Source organism: Chenopodium quinoa, unplaced genomic scaffold, assembly GCF_001683475.1.
Source record: "Chenopodium quinoa cultivar QQ74 unplaced genomic scaffold, ASM168347v1, whole genome shotgun sequence".
NCBI classification, from domain to species: domain Eukaryota; kingdom Viridiplantae; phylum Streptophyta; class Magnoliopsida; order Caryophyllales; family Amaranthaceae; genus Chenopodium; species Chenopodium quinoa.
The window spans coordinates 2,174,610-2,179,255 of NW_018743722.1; the positions used below are offsets into that span (position 1 = coordinate 2,174,610).

Below are 4,646 nucleotides of genomic sequence, written 5' to 3' on the forward strand. Positions count from 1 at the left end.
TATCAACAATATCAAGTCCCGGACCTCGTTCAATACCTACAACCACGAAAATAGAGCAAATAAGGGAGAAAAGAGTAGAAAAACCAACAAAATGCACAAAAGCTACAAAATAAGAGAGGAAAGGTAAAACAAAGAACAAATGCATAAAATTAGGGATTTATTGAGGAGGAAAGCTATGAAAAGAAGGTAAAAATTACCTAAATGCTCATCAAATGGGTGCCATTTATGACACTCATCAAATACCCCCAAGCTTACCTTTTACTCGTCCTCGAGAAAAACAAAACCAAAGGAGAAATGATGAGCTTATTCAAACAAACAAGGAAAAGATAAGAGAAAAGAATATACACAAACTCACTTTCGTAGGAATCACAGTCAATTTTAGCAACTAAAGACAAGCCATTTAAACCCCTAGATCACCCTAGAGGACGAGTGATGCTCTCGTAAATGTTTTCTAAGAGATTAACCTATAACTCTCATAATAATAGAAACAAGGAAAAGCACGATAAATAAACCAAAATACAAGAAAATCAAACAAATGTTCATGAAAGGACTTTTTGCAAATGTGAAAGCCTAAATGAATGAAAATATTTCTAATCAAGTAAGGGAGTGCACGTTCTAAAATATCTAAGGGTGATTGAAACATAGGACATGCTAATTATAGAGAACTAATGAAACATAATTCACTTTCATCTCAAAACATTTTTGCACATTCTCCCAATTAGTTTCAAATCTACTTTCAGTGAGTGTCTCTATAGTTCCTCGAAGGAACCGGAAATATAAATAGATTTGAGGTTTCTCGACATCTTGATTTTGTATCCCCTCTCCTTAGGCTTTAACTCATAATGCCCTCCCCCGATATGTGACTCAAATCTAGGTCAATAGGGCTTTCCCAAAAGTTGTAACGTAAGGGCGAAAGGTTGAGGGTAGGCTAAAATTTAAAAATTTGGTGGTATCCTTAATAGTGAAGCAATGAAGTCGCCTTTCTTAGAATCACAATCAAGTAGTCACCAAATAAAAACAAACTAACACCCCCAAGCTTATTCAAAGCTATACTCACAAACTTATATACAAAAAGCGTAAACGCTTCTACCCCAAGATTAAATGAACACTACAACAAATCATCACTTGTGCCACGAATTATGCCACGGGAATTCCAAATTCGTGGCATAATATCATCTAGCCACGGGAAAATTGAAATATGATACAACACCTAAATAAGAAGAATAATTTATGCCACGAGTATTTATTTTTCGTGGCAAATATCATACTTGTGCCACGAGCTGAGTAGTGTTTTTCCCATGGCAAACTTTACATTTGGGCCACGAGTAGTAGTTGTTTTTCCCGTGACAAACTTTACACTAGCGTAAAATAAATTATAGTTGTATATATGATCTATTTCCAATACACTTAATTTTCTTTATAAATATCCTCAATTTTATTCTAAGTACGCTCAATTTAGGATTCTCCTGAACTATTGTTTATAGTTACTAAACCAGTTTTTGTTGGTATAGAATTACACTAGTAGAAAAAGCAATTAGGCAGAGAAATGCACTAGTTTTTTGGGGTTATTTTGGCCCTAAAGTGTCCAAATTGAGCTCAGATTTGGCAAATATGAAACATAATTACCTCGTTTTGCATATTAAGAAATTTCTCGATTTGCGTATTTACATTTTAATATGTAAAGTGAGGTATATAAATTTGTTTATTGACAAATCTAATCTCAATTTGGTCCCTCTAGAACAAAATAGCCCCCCGAAACCTTTAACGGAACATGTTAAAACTCGCAAAAATCAATAAAAAATATTAAAAATTGAAACGTGGGCCCCACTAACGGAATTTTCTAACGGTGGGATAACGACAAAGTTACTATATAGTTATTAAATAAACTTGCGGGTTACTATATAAAAGTTTCAAAAAATAAGAGCACAATGTAGAATTTGTAAAAGTAGCGAGTTATATTGTAGAATTTCCCAATAAAATTTAGATTTTTTAGGCCCGATTTATATCAAATTGGTGTTAAAACATGGTAGTAATAAAATAAAAATCGGATTAAGGCATAAATAAAAGGAACCTAAATAAAAACACCTATTATCAAAAATGTGAAAAACTCAAAGTTAGCGGTTTTCATTTAACCTGTGCTTTGATTAATTTTCCAATTCCTTCTTCTCTGCTCTCAAAATTCATTCTAAACCCATACCCAGAAATGCTTCATCTCTCTCCTCTCACAATTTTCAAGTTTTTTTTCATGACTCCATCTTTATAGTCTTTCTTAGCTTCACAATCAGTCAATCTTTCTCGTTTTTAGGGCGATGGACTGATGGTGGTGGTCGTGTCGGTGATTTTTAGGGATAAAATGAACCATTCCCTCATGTGGTTCCTCACCTCCACGGCGTTGTCCGTTTCACGGCTTTCGACCCATCATCCTCAACCGTTGTCTGCAACTCCTGGATTCAATTCGATTAATAAGGTAGAAGTCAAATCAAATTTCCTCAAGATCGAAAACATCTATCCTTAATTCGAGCAAAATAGAAAAATACTAGACCTAATTTTGAGGCAATTTTGGTGCATTGATTCAAGGAACAACAAATTCGAATCAATTTCGAACCAAAAATCAGAAATTTGAGGTTAGGGTTTTTAATTTGATTTGATTTAAATTGATTTGCTTATTTGCTTTCAATGAAGCTCCACTGTTCGTGATTTAAAATCCCCCTTTTTTTTTCCTTCCTTTTATTGGTTTTTTTAAGGTACTTGCTCAATTCGTACCTTCTTGATGAATGTATACAAATTTCAAGCGTTTTTTTTAATTTGGTGATTTTTGTTAATTTAAACAAATTATCTTAATGGATGTTTGTTATGTATATCTGCATTTTGAATTTAAATTCTGGTCATTTGTGTTATACTGATATAGGTGGTTGTTGATGGTAGAAATTGATGCCTTGTAACCTTAGTTTGATTATAATGTGTTCTGAAACATAATAAATTGTTGGTAAAGGGTGAATAATTGACAGTCACCATTATCCTTGCCAATGCAAGATAAGCTAAGTAGTGAGATTGATGATTCCAGCTTATAGTAAACCGAATCTTTTTAATGAAATTGTTTGATGAGGAACAAGTTAATTGAGTGAAGATGTGAACTTATGAGTAAACTAATAAGATAAGGAACTTGATTTTGTTGCTATAAAACTATGATCTTAAATTGGTGTATTTGTATTGATGTTTTCTTTACTATCCAAGCTTTGAATATTTAATATAATGCTAAATTTGCAGTGATTAAAAAGTAGATGAAAAAATAGAGAAATTGTCACAGAGTGAAAATTTTGGTTTGCAATCAGAAAGTGAGGCAAGAATGTAATCATGTAAGCCTTTTGTGCTAAAATAGGCAGGGGCTGATGTGACATTCATTCAGCACATGTGTATGGATTGACCTGATATTCCTAGTGCTTGAATACTGTTGTTTGTAAAATTCCCTGAGATGGTTGAAGTTTGATACAGATTCATGCTGAAAATTCTGATGAGGCCTAACTATGTACCAAATATAGTAAATGCGAACTAGTGATCCAATTGTAATGGACTAAGTTAAAATGTACCTTTGTGTGGGGTATTTTGTGACATTTTTTTGAAATCCATGTATGACAGTCACCTTGTTCTAGCAAAATAGTTTTGGTAGAACTTATTTACTGGTAATAAGGCTAACTAAATTGACTAAGCATTTTTTTGTTTCAGTCAGTACACTTATGATGAGAGTTATCATATTGCTCCTACGTTCATAGTGCACTGCAGGGATATAAATTAAAGATGTTGACTATTAGCTTTCCCATTTACATATTTTGTGGTTGTGTTAGATCATTTTTCTGATTTTTTTTTTTTTTTTTTTTTTTTTTTTTTTTTTTTTTTTGAAATGCAACTACTCTAATACATCCTCTGTTGCTGACTCGAACCCTGCGATTCTGATGTGTTACATGGCTCAAATCAGTTGTTTGTTTGGCTGTTTTTAGTGGATGTATGTGCTGCTGTAAATATTAATCTGGTTTGTGTGGCTGTTATAGTGAATGTATGTGTGTCTGTAGTTGCTCGTGGCTGGTGTTGCACTTTGCTGCTGCTGTTGTTGTTGTTGCTGCACGATGTTTTGGTTCTGCTGTGTTGATGTCTGCTCTTGATGCTCATTTTGCTCTGCTCCTGCTGATGTATCCTCCTGAGTCCTGATGCTGATGTTGCTATGCCCCTGCTATTGTGGTTATGCTCCCATTGTAATTTTATTTTTCTTGTATGTTTATTAAAGTGTAAAACATTATAGCTATTTATTAATGGAAATATCTGAGTTTTTATATGTGCAAGTCTTTGTATTAATTTAATGGAAAACATGCAAAACTTATTTTATTTTTTGGCGTAAAAGGCACTGGTTCAGAGGCAAAACGGGTACTCTTTACTTCACTTCAGGCACCGGTTTTGCCTCTGAATTGTTTCCTTTATTGAAAAAGAGCACCGATTTTGAACGGTGCCTAATTCCAAATTTTCAACTAGTGTTATTAGCCACGGTAATATGTATAATAACAGAGTTTATTAGCCACGGTATTATATGTGACAAACAAGCTTATTAGCCACATTAATATTTGTGGCAATGTTTATTAGCCACGGTAGAATTTGTG

At 33.5% G+C, this 4,646-nt stretch overlaps 1 long non-coding RNA gene across 1 annotated transcript; it reads left to right on the plus strand.

Annotated features, from left to right (window-relative positions):
- The first annotated feature begins 2,071 nt into the window (after window positions 1-2,071).
- LOC110684576 lies at window positions 2,072-4,334 on the plus strand. The gene is made up of 2 exons (XR_002503785.1): window positions 2,072-2,624; window positions 4,047-4,334. It is a non-coding gene; the product is annotated as an uncharacterized LOC110684576 (long non-coding RNA).
- The last annotated feature ends 312 nt before the right edge of the window (window positions 4,335-4,646 follow it).